Below are 18,225 nucleotides of genomic sequence, written 5' to 3' on the forward strand. Positions count from 1 at the left end.
GCAGTATCGGCTTGGTGGTTGCATAGTCTTTTAAGCCTTGCCGGTCTTGGAAACTCTTTATCTCTCCATCCATTTTGAATGTCAGTCTTGCTGGATAAAGTATTCTTGGCTGCATGCTCTTCTCATTTAGTGCCCTGAATATATCTTGCCAGCCTCTTCTGGCTTGCCAGGTCTCTGTGGACAGGTCTGTCGTTATTCTGACGGGCTTCCCTCTGTAAGTAAGGAGCCTCTTTGCCTTGGCGGCCTTCAAGAGATTATACCTACAATTATAATTCCTCAATTTGACTATCAGGTGTCGTGGTGTTTTTTTGGAATGTATAATCTTGGGTGGAGACCGTTCAGCCTCTAGTACATGAATGCTGGTTCCATTCACGAGATTAGGAAAGTTTTCATGAAGGACTTGTTCCACTATATCTTCTAGACTTCTTTCTTTCTCCTTCCCTTCAGGGATTCCAATAATTCTGATGTTGGAACGCTTTATGGCATCATTTATTTCCCTGATTCTGTTTTCGTGGTTTCTAAGGTGTTTGTTCCAGGCTTCCTCTTGATCCTTTCTCTCTATCTGTTTGTCTTCCAGATCACTCATTCTATCTTCTGCCTCAGTTACCCTCGCTTTGAGAGAGTTTAGATTAGATTGGAACTCATTGAGAGCATTGTAAACCTCGTCCCTGGTAGCTTTGAGCTCCGCTCTAACATTGTGTACATCCTGTCTGATTGCTTTCAGTTCGGCCCTAATCAATTCTGTTTGGTCATCCATGGCTTTCTCCAACCTAGCTATTGCCTGGATAATTATTAGCTTGAATTCTCTTTCTGACATATTGTCTATGTTGATAGCCATTAGCTCTGTTGCAGAACATCCTCTGCATTTTTCTTCTTTTGTGCATTCCTCCTAGTCATTTTGGTGGGAGAAGACTGAACAGATGTAGCTGGATGTATCAACTCTGGTGCAGTCAAGGTGCACCCTGGAACACTTCTGAGCAATCAGGATTCCCCACCCAAACGAGAGACAAAAGAAAAGAAAAAGAAAAAGAAAATTAAAAAAGGGAAAAGAAAAAGAAAAACAAAAGACAGAGAGCGATACTGGAAAGAAAGGGAAGATGAAAAAGAAGGTTCAGTCCAGATAGAAAGAATCCGTATTACCTACTAAGATCTCACTGCCCGTGGAACAGCCGATCCTAGAAGGCAGAGAGCAGTCTCCCAATGACTCAGGTCATCGAAAGGAAGGCAGTTCCAAAGGGAAGAAGGAATTGACGGGAACAAGAAAACAAAAGTAGCAAGGTAGTGGACTTCAACTTCAACCTTTCAACAATTCCCTTCAGAATGAACAGCTAAAATGCTATTGAAAGAAAAGACCTAATTATGTCAGTGAAAAATCAACTCTACATAGAAGGATGCAGAGGATAGTATAGATTTTGTGAAAAGAATAAATGCTGAAAAGTGCTAGACCGGACCCACGCCAATCCTAAAAGGCTGATTTTCCTAGGTCTTGACAAGAGACAGTAGAAAGACCCCGGACAGAATGCAGAGAGAAAGAAGGCATTTCAGAGCAACAAAGCATCCATTTAGAAAGCCATGGCCATCCTCAACGTGTGGGCATCTGATGGGAAAACTCATTGAGCTCAACCACATTCAAGCCCATCAAACAAGGCTCAAGACATTTGTTTGAAAGATTTTCTTTCTTTATTTGCGAAAGAATGAGTGAGAGAGAGCAGGAGAGAGGAGAAGGTCAGAGGAAGAAGCAGACTCCCCAAGGAGCTGGGAGCCTGAGGCGGGAGGAGATCCTGCAATTCCAGGGTCATGACCTGAGCCTAAGACAGTTGCTCCAGCAATGGAGCCATGCCCGTGCAAGTCTCCATAAATTGATCAACAACAGCTGAGGGGCACCTGGGTGGTATGCTCAGTGAACTGCCCAACTCTTGGTTCTGGCTCAGGGAGTGATCTCAGGCTCTTGAGATTGACCCTGAGGCAAGCTCTGGGCTCAGGACAGAGTTCACTAGGTCTCTCTCTTGGTCCTGGCCATGCCAGCTCCCCCATCACATGTGCTCTTTCCCTAAAACAAACAAGGAAAACCCTTCACAGAAATGAACAAGGGTTGAGAGTGGGAGGGATGGGGAGAGAAGCAATGGGCCCCGAGGCGAGCGGGAGGAGCCAGAGATGCTGCCCGCCCTCGCAGGACTGTTGCTCCCTCAGCCGCCGCTGCCACCGCTGCAGCCGTAGCCGCCACCACAGGGTGCAGCTGAGCCCTGGAGCCCTGGTGTTAGCAGCGAGTAGCACCTCCAGCGCCCTCTGAGCGCACTCACTTCGGGGGTCTGGGCCGCCGACCGGTCCAGAGAGGAGTTGAGTGTTGCCCCCAGGTGCCTGCCTGGGGGAGGGGCAGGCAGGATGTGCAGGGATATCCCCATGGGACTGTAGGAGCTGCTGCAGGTCTTCAAGTTGGCGTAGCCAGCCACCAACCTGCCCAGTTAGCCCTGCCTCTGCCTCTTTGCTTAGCAGAGAGCCTCTTTTCCCCTGTCTCTCTGCCACCCTCTCTGCCTGACTGTAAAAGGAAGAAATAAAATCTTAAGAAAGAAAAGTTATTAAAACAACCCTCAATATTCTTATTGTTCCTTGGGACCCCATGAGTCAACATGGTATTTTTCCTTATTGAATGGAAGGAATTGGTTGATTGATTGACGGATTTGACAGAAATAGAGAGACAGTGAGGACAAGCAGGGGAAGTAGGAGAGGGAGAAGCAGGCTTCGTGCTCAGCACAGAGCCCCAGGCAGGGTTCGATCCCAAGACCCTGGCATCAGGACCCCAGCAGAAAGCAGATGCTTCCTAATGAAGCCACCCAAGTGCCCCACTCTGTGAATCAATCAGGCGCCCCTGGCGGTGGAGGGGCAGGCAAGACCTGCAGGGAGATCCCAAAGAGACTGTTGGAGCTGATGCAGGGCTTCACACTTCAGTTGGTGAGGCACCAGCGAGCGGAACCTGCCCTGCATCTGGCTCTTTCCTTAGCAGGGAGCCTGTTTGCCCTTCTCTCTCTGCCTGTCTCTCTGCCTCCTTCTCCTCTCTTTGTCAAGGGAAGAAAGAAAATCTTTCAAAAAAATCATCAAACAATCCTCCATAATCTTGTTCATTAGGACTCCATGCGTCAACATTTGATTTTTGCTTCTTGAATTGAAGGAATTAGTTGGTTGATTGACGGATTGGACAGAAAGACAGAGACAGTAAGAGAGGGAGCCCAACTGGAGAGGGAGTACAAGCAGTGGAATTGGGAGAGGGAGAAGCAGGCTTCCTGCTGAGCAGAGAGTCCCAGGCTGGGCTTGAGCCCAAGTCCCTGGCCTCAGGACCCCAGCAGAAAGCAACCATCCATGTGCCCCACTCCATGATTACCTCCGTTTTTCAGGATTCAATCCATTGGAATAAGTAACACTCTTTGGGGTCCTTCTCCTCTGGGTTAACACTAACACATTGTGTTTTCCTTGGCTCTTTTGAGATCACTGAGGATTTTAGGAATCTGTTCATGTGTTTCTTGGCTGATCGTTTTCTCCTTGGGTTATTTCTGTTCAAGGATTTTCATTGTTTTGAAGTTACCTATTTGAAAATACCATTTGATAGTTACCTACCTATCCTTGATTCCTAATCTGTAGTATTCAGGGGTGAATAGAGAGCCTCCATGTGTCCTTCCAGCTTTAAAAGTCAGTGAATGGTGAAAAGCGGGGGTTGCAGGGTCAAAAGAGCATCTTCAGGCTAACGTCACTATGACATGGGAAGCCGAGGTCCACAGCATCTTCATCTGAAATTCCGCTAGAGCTCCCATTTACCTAGTGCCCAGCCTGTATCTGTTTTCCACCAATGTCAGGGTTCTAGAAGTTCATGCACTGCCCACCACTGACAGTAGGGGCATCTCTCTGTCCAGATTTTCCCTTTACATAAGGAAGTCAGTTACAGGAGATTAGGGCCCACTCTAACGACCTCATTGTAATGTGATTGCATCTGTAAGGACTTTAGTTCCAAATAAGGTCACGTTCTGTGGTACCAGAGATAAGGACAGCAGCAAGGTTTCTGGGGGAAATGCAGGTCAGCTCTTAACAGTCCACTCTCTGGCCCCCCAAATTCGTGTCCTTCCTATGTGCAAAATACCTTCACCCAATCCCCCCAAAGCACTAATCATTCCAGAATCAACTCAAAATCTGAAATCTCATCTGTCCTCCACTCAAAGACCCAGATCTAACCCAGACCATGGGACCTGAGGACTGCATCCAGAAGCCACAATCTCCTGGTAAAGCTGCCCATCAGGTCCTGACATCACCCTCATTAGTCCCAGCAGCCGAGGGCCTACAGTTCCCAGAGACAGTTTCTCAGAGGAAGTTTGAAAACCACCTCAGAGGGGGGCGCCTGGGTGGCTCAGTGGGTTAAGCCACTGCCTTCGGCTCAGGTCATGATCTCAGGGTCCTGGGATCGAGTCCCACATCGGGCTCTCTGCTCAGCAGGGAGCCTGCTTCCTCCTCTCTCTCTCTCTGCCTGCCTCTCGGCCTACTTGTGATCTCTCTCTGTCAAATAAATAAATAAAATCTTTAAAAAAAAAAAAAAAAAAACAAAACGAAAACCACCTCAGAGGACGTTCTTTAGGAGTGAATGAAGAGGGAAGGGGGTCAGAGCCTCCTGCCATTGCCAGGGCACCCAGAACCCAGAGAGTGAGGCCTTGGGTGCTTTCTAGTGACAGATTCAAGGCAATTCTTTGCATTTGGGACTTCAGAGTTAACTTAGTTTTCATTTGTGATTATTATTTTTGTGTGGGGGCCATAGCTTTTCTTTTGACCTATGGCTGTTTTCACTCCCGGTTCTGAAGAAGCCCCTAAATCCTAACCCTGTTGAGGACTCCGAAAGCTCTCAGAGCAGCAGTGCTGGGGGACAGTGTGGACACATGGTTTGGTTTCTCCTCTAGCCTGATTCTGTGGCAGCCCCGCTCTGTCCTCCTCAGACTTCAGAGCAATAGCTGAGCAAGTGGATAAAGGACCAGGGGGTCAGGAAGGTGGCCACCGAAGACTGACTTCTCTGGAGGGTAGCTGAGCTAGCGAGTGAGCGTGTTACTCCAGCTCTGCCTGCAGTCGGGATGGAGCTGAACAGGGGCCAGGGAAGGGGAGGAGGAGCAGAGAGCGGGGACAAAGAGACCAAAGAGGAGATTCAGACGAAGGGAAGTAATTGGGAGGAAAGAGAAGAAAATCTAGAAGACAGGCGTGTAAGAAAGGAAAGGGATGAAGTGGGCATTGGGAAAGGGCACCACCAGGGAAGGAGAGAGGGGAAGGGAAGTGGGAGGAAGAGAGGAAGGGGGAAAGGGAGAAGGGAGGAGTCAGCACGCCAGGGCTCCCCCTGCATCTGAAGAAGAGGTGGCTGGTCTGGCTTGTCAAACAGGGTGCTCACTCTTTGGTCCCAGTTTCTGCTCCCAGTGCTATTGGGCTTTGCAAGGAAGGCAGGCTGTCCCCTGGGACCCACTGGAGCCCACTGGAGCCCACAGGAGGGTGGGAGAGGTAAGATGCCACCGGGTCCTGTCCTGAGCTGCTCCCAGGCGCCAGCCTCACCACGTGGTGCAAGAGGGACCCCAGAACAAAGGAATGACACAGGCCTGCATGTCTGCCTGTGGCCCTGGGCACTTAGCTCATCGCAGTGAACCACACCGCCTCATCAACCCAGGCTTTCAAAGTCTCTTTCTTCGTTCCTGGCTTTCATGTCTGTACGAACATGAGCCAGATCTAACTCATCTCCGACAGACAATTCTGACTCACCCCGTGTCAGATTTTTATTAGTGGCTGTGATAGAGTAAGATAGCAATGCTCCAACAAATGGACTATTTCCTCCCACGTGACCTCAACAGTCTTATACATTTTCTTAGCGAAAAAATCTTGTCTCCTTCCATTAAGCTCATAACGTGGTCTAATAGTATACATGTGCCTTCATTAGATGCGAACAATACAGAGGTCCTTTTTTTTTTTTTTTTAATTTTACAAGGTAAAGTCAGTGAACACATCTAACTTGACGAATACGTCTCTAAAATGTCAATCCAGGCAAAGCTTTTTCTGCCTACAGTTTGAAGCCGACGTGGTGACATTTTTAAAATGCTTTCAGTCCCTCAGTGAGGCTCTTAGAAGCTAGCCAGGGCTTACTACGTGCCAGGCACTGTGTCAGGTGTTGGAGCTAAACGGACGGAGTGCTTGGAGGCTGGCTGGGGAGGGACATCCGTGACACAACCACAGCTAGAAACGGAGGCCAGTGCTAGAAAAGAGAGAGCAGGCTGCATGGAGAGTGTGTACCATGGGGCTTGTGAGCTCACGAATAAGTGGGAGTAACTGGAGTGGGGAGACAGGGGAGAGGAAGAGGGTCTTCCCATCAATGGGAATCACCTGTGCTTGGAGGCAGGCGCCATGAGGCATCTCCAAAGGAAGAGGGAGGCAGCGTGGTTGAAGGGCAGAGAGACGGGGCAGAACAGGCATCAGTCAGTTGGAGGGGTAGGAAGAGACGGATGGGAGAATTATGGATGCCTTTGGAGGACTGAGAATTTGTTAGAAGATCAGTGCAGATTTCTATGGAGACAAATGCCAGGAACTGATAGGTCTTTGAAAGGTCACTCTGGCTGCCTTTTGGCAAAGGGGTTGGTAAAAGGCACGTGCAGGTGTGAACACACCAGGTGGGAGGTGAGTGCAGGAAATCAGGTGAGGGAGCATGGGAACTTGGTCCGGGGGTATATAAGGGAAAATAGCCTTTAAGGAGTTCCACAAATTGGCACCAGCTGTGGCTTCATTACAGCGCTGGAAGGCGTAGGTGGGTGGGTCCTGGAGGTTACAGAAATTACATGAGAAAGGGAAGTCATTTTCGATCTTTTTTTCAACTAGAGGAACTCTCACCTTATTGATAGAATTCCAGAGTGGGAACGGATGGACATGAGGACATCTTTGAAATGTCTGAATATGTTCTTCGACATCTTTGCAAGTGACGAGGAGACCTTGACCTTAGGAGGCCTCGGCCCTCTTTGTAGCCAAAAAGATTTCACCTACAGATTTGGGTTCTCCCTTTTAAAGTCAAGGAGACAGTCCTTCCAAAGGACACCTCCTATCATTTTACCCTCTCATCATACCTCACGTGCTGGCATCTCCAAGACCCTCTGTTCCAGGTTGTGAGTATCCACTTTGGCTGGGCTGGTCTTGCCAAGAACACCACCACAGGAAATCTAGAGCCTGTAGCGCTATTAATAACATCATCTAAGACTGTATTTGCTGCCCTCATGGCCTCTTCCCACCATGAATCACTGAAGCTTTTTACACGTTGTATCCATTCAGCTATAGTTCCCAAAGCTCATCTTCTGTAGTGCCATTAATTTTTAGGGGACCAGGCATACCTTAAACTTGTCCCCCTTAATTGTATCCCTGTGCTCCCACAATCTCTTTGAATGCCTTTCACCATGATCCTTGAATGAGATCTGAGACCACTGCTGGTACCTAACACTTCTTGGCACCTTGTCTGTTAGGTTCTTGGAAGAGGAGGTGGCTATGGAGGGGAGTGGGGATGGGAGTGGGAGGATTTCTCCCTTCACTTCCCTTTTTGTTTTTTCAAATAATGGGTTTTGTGGGGGAGGGAAAGGTTAACCAGACAATTTATTTTCCATCTCCCATCGATAAAATGTTTACCACTCCCCACTGGAAGAATTTAGATCTTTCTTTTGAATCTCCAGGAAAATCTCCCAAACCCAGCCCACCACCATGTGGATTCAGCCATCTTCTGATTCACCTCCAGATTGTCTCCTCCTAACTGCAGAAGCCACAGGTTAAGGGCAAAATGTTCAATGCCCAAGCAGTTAAGTGGGGAACACGTTTATCTAAGCAATTGCATGCAGAAACAGACAGGGAGGCAAATCACAAGAGCCTCTTAACTACAGGAAACAAACCGAGTGTTACTGGAGAGGGGAAAGTTGGGGTAACTGGGTGAAGGGTATTAAGGAGGGCACTTGTTGGGATGAGCGCTGGGTGTTGTGTGCAACCAATGAATCACGAAATTCTAACCATAAAACTAAAAGTACACTACATGTTAAGGAGATTGAATTTAAATTAAAAAAACTTAAAATGTCAATTGCTTTCGTATATACCAGCAACGTGCAAGTGGAATGTGAAGTAAAAAAAACACAAGACCATTTACATTAGCAGACCAAAAAAAATTAATACTTAGGTGCAAATCTAACGAAATATGCACAAGATCCATGTGAGAAAAAGTATAAAATTCTGATGAAAGATAACAAGCAAGGTAAGATGTGAAGTGGAAAAAAAGTCCATAATCTTGGGTAAGAACACTCAATACTGTTAAGAGGTCAGTTCTTCCCAAACTGATCGACAGATTCAATGCAATCCCAATCAAAATGCCAGGAAGTTATTCTGTGGATACCAACATGTTGACTCTAAAATTTGGATGGAAAACTGGAAAACCAAGAGTCCCAGAGTAGTCAACAAAATATTAAAGAGTGGGAAAAAAGGAAATTGAGGATTGCCACAACCCAATCTCAAGACTTACTATTAAAGCTATAGTGATTAAGACAGAAGGTGCCTGGCAAAAGAGACAGGTGCTTGGAACAGAGTGGAGAGCCCAAAAAAACATCCACACACACAGGAAAAGGCAACTCAATGGCAAGGACAGTCTTCAACAAAAGGAACCGAACAATGGGACATTGATAAGAAAAAACAAACAAATGAAAAGAATAAAAACAAACTTTCACACCTTTCACAAAACCTAAACGTAAAACGCAAAACTTCTTAAAGATGACATAAGAAGAAATGTAGGGATCCTTGGATTTGGCAATGACTTTTCAGATATAAAACCAAAAGCATGATCTACGAAAGAAAAAATTGATGAGAGGGACTTTGTTAAAATTAAACTTCTCTGTAAAAGACACTGTTAAGAGAATGAAAAGACCAGTCACAGAGTAGAGAAAATATCTGCAAAACACATCCATGGTAAAGGACTTAAAATAAGAAATATAATATAAAGATGCCTTAGTAGCAGTAAGAAATCAAACCTAATTTTAAAATGTGAAAAGAGCGGTGGCTGGGAAACCCAGTCAGTTAAGCATCTGCCTTTAGCTCAGGTCCTGGGACTGAACCCCACACTAGGCCCCCGGCTCAGCAAGGAGCCTGCTTTTCCCTCTCCCGCTGCCTGCTGCTACCTCTCCGTGTGCTTGTGCTGTTAATAAATAAATAGAATCTTTAAAATAGAAAAAAAAAAAAGGGATCTGAAAAGATGCTCAACTTTGTATGTCATTAGGAAATTGCAAATTTAAACAAGGTACTATTACATATCACGTAGAATATAAAAAATCCAAAGCACTAGTAATACCAAATGCTAGCAAGGATGTGGGACAACCGAACTCTCATTCACTGTTTGGTCAGAATGCAAAATGGGAGACACTGTGTGAGACAGCTTGGCAGTTTCTCATAGAACTAACCACACTCTCACTATAAGACCAGTAATTGTGCTCCTTCGTATTTACCCAAAAGAGCTTAAAACTAGTGTCCACAAAAATGTTTACAGGATGTTTACAGCAGCTTTATTCTCTGAAGTGCCAAAACTTGGAAGCAATCCAAATCTCCTTCAGTAGGTGAACAGGTACACTGTGCCACACCCACACAATGGATTATTCGGCAATTAAAAGATGAATTATTAAGCCACAAGACTTCGAAGAACCTTAAATGCGTATTGCTAAGTGAAAGACCAGTCTCAAAGGCTAAATACTATATGATTCCAACTCTATGGCATTCTGGAAAAGGTAAAAATTAACCAACATTTTTATTTTTATTTATTTTTTACGTCATCTCTATGCCCAATGCGGTGGCTAGAACTCACAACCCCGAGATCAAGAGTCAGATGCCCTAGCAGCTAAGCCAGCCAGGTGCCTCTGAAAAGGTAAAACTCTAGACAGTAAAAAGATCCCAGGCTGAGGGGTGAGGGAGGAGGGTGCAGACAGAGGAGAAGAAACAAATAGATGAGGTACAGGGGTTTTCAAGGCAATGAAACTAGGCTGTAAGATACCAACAGTAGGTAAATAACATTATACATTTGTCAAAACCCACAGAACTATAGAAAGAGGAGTGAACCCTAATATAAACCATGGACTTTAATTAATACTGTATCAATGCTGGTTCATCAGTTGTAACACGTGTACCACAACAATGTAATACATTAATAATAGGAGATAGTGAAGTTAGAAGAAAAATAGCTTCTTTTTGTACTCAGGGGTATTTCCTATCTGAACCCAGTTAAAGTACAAATCCCCCAAAAGGCCAGAAGTTGGGCGATCACAAGAGGTGCTGGAACACAGGAAAATAAGTGAGCAAACCAGACAAGCTGCAGGTAATTAAGAACCATTAACCATGAGAGAAGCAGTGACATCACTCAAAATTAAAACCAAGTAGAGTTTAAAAGTTTAGCTACTTTACTAACTAGCTGCAATCAGGGATGGCAAACAAAGACTAATTCAAAGTAACCTGGGAATTAATCATTTAAAACTTACCAATAATCCGAAATTAGTAGCTTTAATGCTATGAAAATTACATGGAATTTGGAAAGATTGAAGTTCTCTAAGCTGCCAAGAAGTAAAACACTCCTTTCCAGATACATGGACTTATAAAATCACTATGTACTATCTCCACGAGAAGCAGAATCCCCCAGAACCATCACTCTGTAATGATGAGAAGTACTAAGAGGGCATATGAAATTTATGAGCTCTGCCCTGAAACATGTCCCATTTCATCCAGACAAAAACCAAAATAGTTAAGCACTAATCTGCACACTACATAGGGGTTGAAAGACATAGAAAGTTTGTGTGCGCTCACGTATGTGTGTGTTTCCAACCATTCTTGAAAACAACGGACAACAGAGATGAATAAATGTCCCTGTATATCCCATAAATATTCCTCAAATATTTATCATGCAACTCCAGCTCTGCTCTAAGACCTGGGGACACAGTCATGAAAAGACAAGACAAGGTCTCTGCTATTAAGGAGCAGATATTCTAATGCAGAAATGAGAAAATAAATATGTAAACAAATAAACATTATATTAATGAACAGTGATCAAATAGTGATTAATGAATAGTGATCACAGCTAAAAAGAAAACAGGACACCGTAAAGGTCTGACTGACAAATGGGATGTATTTTAACTTGGATGAACCAGGAAATATAGAACAATGAGTTGAGATCCAAATGACACAAAGGAGCTAGCCACAGGAAGTGTGGGAAGAGTGTTCCCGCCCAAGGTATCAGCATGTGTACAAAAATGTCCTTGGAGCTCTTCCCTCCAGCCTCTGCTCTCAAATCTCTGACCCAGCTAGGTGGGGACATAATCTAGGACGTGTGTCTCCCAAAACTCATTCTAAATCTTTGTTCGGTGACTAAATTATCCAAGCTTGAGAAATTAAAAACATATGCTAACAAGATCTTCCCACCATCTACAGAGAGATCATCTTAAAAGCAAAATGAAACAGTAACACCGAAATTCTATGGAACTTCTGTTCTAACATTTTAATCAATTTTATATCAAACTCCTTTGTTGAATTTATATACGCATTTGACATATTTATGAAGAGACAAAAAAAACCCCTACATTCCGTAAATGTATTTATCCATCTAACAAATATTTGAGTTGCTAATTACACTCTGTTCCAGCTGATTTCTTCTCTTTATCTCTGTTTTCCCCTCAATTTAACACCAATCATAATCTATGTAGGCTTTTAATTCGCTTTTCGAACTTAATTTCTTGAGCTATTTAAAAGACTTATCCAGTGCTAGAGTTCTCAACACTGGTCACACATTAGAATCACTTAAGAAACTTTTTTTTTTAAGATTTTATTTATTTGACACAGAGAGAGAGAGATCACAAGTAGGCAGAGGGGGAGGGAATCATGCTCCATGCTGAGCAGAGTGTCCCATGCAGGGCTCGATCCTAGGACCCTGAGACCATAACCAGAGCCGAAGGCAGAAGCTTAACTCTCTGAGCCACTAAGGAAGGCACCCCCTCACCTGAGGAACTTAAAAACAAAAGCCCAAAGGGCACCTGGCAGGTTCAGTCACTGGAGCGTGCAGGTCTTGATCTCAGGGTTGTGAGTTCAAGTCCCATGTTGGGTATAGAGATTACTTAAAAAAAAAAAAAAAAAGAAAAAGAAAAAGCCCAAGCCCCAGTTTGTGATTAATTTGTTTAAATGTTTAAAGAAATTTGATGCTAAATGTTGTAAGACTAGTTAAATTACAAAAAGATATATTTACATAATATTCTTGCTCTCAAATTTTGAACAAAGAACTTACTAATAATCAATAACTGAGTAGGCCAACATTTTATTTAAATAAGTTTTATGGTACTACAAAGAGTGAACTAGAAAATCAAAAGCAAGGAAAAATGGGCATGGTGTGAACATGGGGAAGCAAGAGAAAGCAAGAAAGTATGTGACGGGGAAGCGAATGCTTAGCTCTGAGATCCTTCTCTGAGAGAAGGACAGATTAAAACCTAAAAAGAAAGAAAAGAAGGATCCCGTGCACTCAAGGAAAGAGAAGTCCCCCAACATCCCTCCTGCTTTTTCCAATATAAACACACAGCTGGGCCGCCTTACTATCCTGGTTGGTACCGACTTTATCAACTTTTCTATTTAGGCCAAACTTGACCGGGTACAGTCAATGATGGACGGGCTGTGTGCCAAGTGTATCAGTTGTACAACTGACTGTGTACTGGCTGAAACTGAGAAACCAGGGTGAAAGTATCAAGAGGCTCTAAGGATTGCCAAAGAGCCAAGATTCAAACGATTACCACGTACACACAAGACAAACTACACAGATGACTGCTCAGTACGGAAGTAATTCAGAGTGTTACACTGTGGCATCAGCTGACCCAGACCCAGAAGATTGCTGGAGTTCCCATCATGGACATTTCTAACCATACAGACGACACTGAGCGAATGCCAGATGATGACGGAGCCCCTCACTCCTATTTCTTAACAGAGTTCCTCAGCCCTCCTTTACCAACTTTTCCTGTTGCCAGTTCATACAAGCAATTCTCCTTACCCAGTTCCTCTGTTCTGAGCTATGGCTAAAGACACTTATTTTTTATGTTTTAAAACTGATTATCTTGTACCATGTTGCTTTTTGTTGCATCTTTTTATAAATCAGATGACCGCTCACAAAAGACAAAAAAAAAAAAAAAAGGAATGGAAAGGAAAGGAAAGATCAAAAGGGTGGACAACAACAACAAAAACCCACTTCTTTTTTGCCAGGAACCCTTCTTACCAAGTGCCAATCAGATAAACTTTATCTGATGTTACATCGTCACATCTCCTCTATCATTAGGGAAAGTAGTTCACATAAGAAAACTTCTCTATAAAATGAGTTCCAGGCTTACATTCCATATTTGGCTAATTAGAATTTTATTATGAGGTCTGTCTCAAACTGATGCGGAAGAGAATGGAATCTTGTCATCAAGACGTGACATCGAACTAAGAACCCACAGGATAAGCACTCAGCTCCTGTGACACGAAGACGGCTCTTGGGGATGGGGGACCCTGGGCAACAGTGGCTGACCTGCAGGCCTGCGGCTATCTGCCGTCTGTCACTCTTCCCTCTTCCTCCTCTGTCAGCTGCTATCTCCAGCCGCCGTCAACAAAGTCCACCTCAAACAGCCATCACTTCCCTCTGGTCCCATTTACCGTAGCTAAGTTCCAGGCCAGGCATCCAGATCACCAGCCCTGTGGGAACTTTTTCTAAGGTAAAAGGTGGCCCTATTGGTGAAATGCAGGCGCCAAGGCGTGCAGACATTGTGCCATCTTCTGCGCTATTCTTAATGTTCTGATTGTCCCACTTCCCTCAGTTCCCCACCTGTGGCCTCTGGAAAGGAACATATTACAGTAGGATTTCCAAGGACTGATGCGTGGGGGTCAGGAGATCTGGCCTGTGATTGGCCCCAACTAGCAGGCCTCAGTTTCCTTATCTGCAAGCCAGGATGGACTAGAGTCTTTTCAGAGGAGCCCGCAAAGATCACATAGATAAGCACCACCTCATTATACTAACAAGCAAACAGAAGGCCGGAGGTGAGTGATTTGCCCCAAGTCAGACATAAGCAGGCAGAGAGCAGAGCCGAGGATGGGACCCACATCTGCAGGTCACAGCTAATCAGCCAGCACAGTACAAACAGATCTGAGCAGATGCTCGTTCTTCCCCTTTTCCGTTTTGTCCATCAGAATGCATGCTCCCTGTGAACAAGGACACACAGGACCTGCTTCCTGTCTCAAAATTCCCAGTTCACCCAATTAGAACAGGGAGGAGCCTCAAGGACTTACCCCCCCCCCCCGCAAACACACACGGTTCTTTTACCTATGGAACATGAGGGTACATACATTCACCGTCCAGAGGGCTCCTGCCTTCACTTCTCATGGAAAAGGTCATCATATCCCTACCCGGGGTGCCAACGAAGCCACAGGTTACAGAGAAGAACTGACGCAGAGAAGTTCTTAGGAGGCAGACTGGCTCAGCGCAGAAACAAACTTGTCTACCAAGGAAAACTACCCCATGGGGGACTGATTCTCTTTGAAATACGTTCGAGTGTGTGGGAAAATGGTTTTTCAAGAGCTGGTGGACTGACCAGTCACCTGGTACATACAAGATCACATCCAAGATCACATACAAGATCACATCCGCATTCTGACAAGAGTGGCTGCCTGCAGTGTAGACCAGGGGCCAGAAAGACAAGGAAGGCACAAGAAGACTGGGTGAGAAGCTTCTATGGTGTGATGGCGAGGGCGCACTGCAAAGGTACGAGAAGAGATCGAGAGAAGTATATGGACTCAAGAGGTTTAGGGAGCGAAATCCACAGGACTTGGTGTGACAGACTAGATTTTGGAAAGGTGACAGAGTAGGAGTTGACTTCTGGTTTCCCGACTCCCAGCTAAACCGATGAAGTGTTTACTGAGAGAGGCAATAGAATAAGAAAGATGGTTTTCAGTAGAGGAGGTACTCACGAATTCCGTCTTGAACCTGAAGAGTCTGAGGGGCCACAGAGACTTCCGAGAAGGTCACCAAGTCCGATACACAGAATTGGTGCTCAGGAGGAGTGTGGGACAGAGACAGGAATCTGCCTTACCTGCCGATAGGTGGTCATGAAGCTGCACGAAAGGTCATCTAGGGAAAGAAAGGAACACGGGGCTGAGCCCATAATCAGCATTCAGTGGCTACCAGGAGCATGACTTTGCACAAGAGACACATCAGAGAGGTAGAAGAAAGACAGGAAGCAATGCAGAGCATTTGGTCTACTGCGATGTCAAGTAAGGAGACAGAGAAAGGTCAGGTGTGCTGACTTACAGTTTTGGTAAGAACTCTTTAGTGGAACGACAGGGCCTGAAGGGTGGAAGGTAAGAAAGTCAAGTCAACCCCTGAGCACTGGCTGCGATGCGCGACAGTGACAGGGCAATACCTAGAGGTGGGGCAGTCAAGTGGGAGAGGATCAAACAGGAGTGCGTGATGGGAAGGAGTGCAGGGGAGAGGATCCTCGCAGGCTCCTGGAAGGGCAGGAGGGCATGGACTCCGAGCCAGAGTGAATACTGAACCCGAGGAGGAAGGAGAGCCCCTCCCCGTACCAGGCGAGGAGGAGAAGGGGACAAATACAAGAATGGGATCGTGATCAGCAGGATGGAGGAGGTCCCGTGGGATGGCTGCTAATTTTTCTGTACGACTGGAGATGGAAGTCATATGTTGAGATGGAAGAGGAAGGCTACGTGTGATGTCAATAGCACACCCATGTAAATGGTCTAATTTATCTGTTATGCCACTTTCTCCCACTACTACCAATACCTTATGTCCTGCTCATCTATTAGTTGGCTGTCAACCCAAAGGATTTTCATATTTCTAAGCCAACAAAGTATGATGTTGCCAGTGCCTCTGCCCCAGGTGACCCTTCCCCATCTGCCATTCCTGCACTTTGATCACCTACCTCTTTTGCATACCTTTCCCCTTCTATTTCTCATTAGATCTCATAAACATGACTTTTTAAGTAGTCTCCTGCCACCAGTCAGCTCCAACTCAACAGATATGACCATGCAACTTCTTGCTGTAAACCTGACTGCAGCTCTACCGTGAAGACTGCATCAACGTGGACCCCTCAATGTATGCAGTGTCCAAGGTGCAACCCGCAGCCCCACCCCATCTCCCTTTCTACCATCCCAGTCTCATTCCAAAATGTGCCAAACAAGACACCTATGTAGAAATACAACCCCGACAGCAAGCTCTCCACTCATTTCTGCCTCGGAACTGTAACTTACAAAACATCTCTCTGACGGAAACACGAATTGCAAATAACCTTTATCTCTCGCTCCCACCTAGAAGATCCATACCACTTTACACAGAACAGCTGCTCCATGTATTTTCCTTCTATGTATGAAGGGGTCATGTTCATTAACACTACAAATTGTACATTACATTCAGAAGTTTCAGAGCCTTGAAAGAATATGGAATTGCTGGCATTCTAGCCACTTTCCCAGTTTGCTCTCCTCCTACCTATAAGTCCTACTTTAGAACTGCTATTTTGAGATTACTATTTTCCGAAGCTGCTTTGACCAAAGGCATTCTGTCAGCTCAGAGTGAGAAAGATGGCGGGGCTAGGAAGTGTGAGAATATGCTAGTGTTAGGCCCAAAGGAAGCCTGACGAAGTCCAAAGACAGACAAGCTAAAGAGACTTCCGTGCTTTGAGATTCTTTAAGTCTGTGTGTGTGCCTTTTCTTCTTCCAATGACCTCTCTCCTCACATTGTGTCCTTCGTTAACAAAAGGTTTCTGGATCAAAGAATTCACTCTGTGCTCTCCTTCAGACACTCCATTCAATTTACACCTCTTATTACAGTGGCTTAACATCACCGTACAAGAACAAGAGTACAATATACCTTCGTCTAGACATCCCTACATATTAAAAATGATATGGCCACACCGCAGAGGATCCAGACATAAGCACTTTTAAAGCCAGAGTTTGGGAGATGTGATCTGAATGCAAGTATCAATAAGGAACTAGCTGGTTAACCCAAAAAAGAAAAAAAAAGAAAAAAACATAACAAGACTTGAAGCCATAAAAAAGTAAGAAATTCAAACACTTTTCAGAATTTTAGGTACCTACAGAGCCAAAACTTTTTAACACTGAAACCAGCTACTAAATCCCAATCCTTAGAAATTAAACATATACGTTTTGATAGTTTAAGTACAGACCCAGAGGGATACAAAAAACAGATAAAGCTCCTCCTGGCTCTGATTCAAACCTTGGGGCATTTTCACGGCTATGTCTGATGAACCTTTCCTGTCAGTAAAGTCTTTTCAGTTTAAATTTCTATTATGTAAGTTTATGTCCTACAGTAATCTGCTGCCAGCTTCAGGCTGACCTCACCAAGAGAAGTAGGGCAACGTTAGAAAAGGAGCTTGGTATGCTTTGTAGTACTGGACCAGAATCAGTAAGCACAGTACAGTCTTTCAGATTTCTCATTCCTGGAGCTTTAGACGAAAGTCAGGCATAAACGTTAGGTTAAGTGCCTTTTTGACCCGATTCCTGGTAAGTACGTGCATTCAGAGATGTGTTCAACGCACAGTCGCTGAGCTTCTAGGCACAAGGCACTGGGAGGCTTCTGTCAGGCCGGGGGAGCGGCAGTCTGACTGTGCCGCACAGTACCAGAGGCGGGTCCTACGGGTCCGGGGCTTTTACGTTTAGCTCAAAACCACTTGCCCTGAACTTTCAGGCCTTTTCATTCAATGTGCACGATTTCACAGGAGTGCTTTCTCTAGGCTGCACCTAGCCAACCCAAGGCCAAGAGACTCACTGCGAAGTGCAGCGAGGTCCCCGCCGAGGACCCGTCCGGGGCGGGCACGGCCCAGGAAGCCCACAGGAGAAGCCCGAGGAGAGGCCCCGGAGGGCCAAGGAAGGCAGGCCACACCTGGCCGGCTCCGGGGAGCAGAGCCCCGGCGCGCACCTTCATGAACTCGTCCCTGTCGAAGCAGAAAGTGTCCGGCCCCTTGGGCAGGTTCATCCTCCTTCTCTCCATCCCGCCGGCCGCCGCCTCTCAGCACCAACACTCCAGCGAGGAGGAAAGGTAGGAGGCTGCGCTCCCCGACGCTGCGGGTGCAGCCACGCTGTTTCCACGGAACAGAAGGCACCGCTTCCGCCAACATGGCAGCGCCGGTGCCGCGGCCAATGAAA

General features: G+C 45.5%; 1 pseudogene; it reads left to right on the top strand.

Moving 5' to 3' along the window:
- The first annotated feature begins 12,180 nt into the window (after nucleotides 1–12,180).
- Nucleotides 12,181–13,110, top strand: LOC122915214 (annotated as a pseudogene).
- The last annotated feature ends 5,115 nt before the right edge of the window (nucleotides 13,111–18,225 follow it).

Source organism: Neovison vison, chromosome 1 (genome assembly GCF_020171115.1).
Source record: "Neovison vison isolate M4711 chromosome 1, ASM_NN_V1, whole genome shotgun sequence".
Classification (NCBI taxonomy): domain Eukaryota; kingdom Metazoa; phylum Chordata; class Mammalia; order Carnivora; family Mustelidae; genus Neogale; species Neogale vison.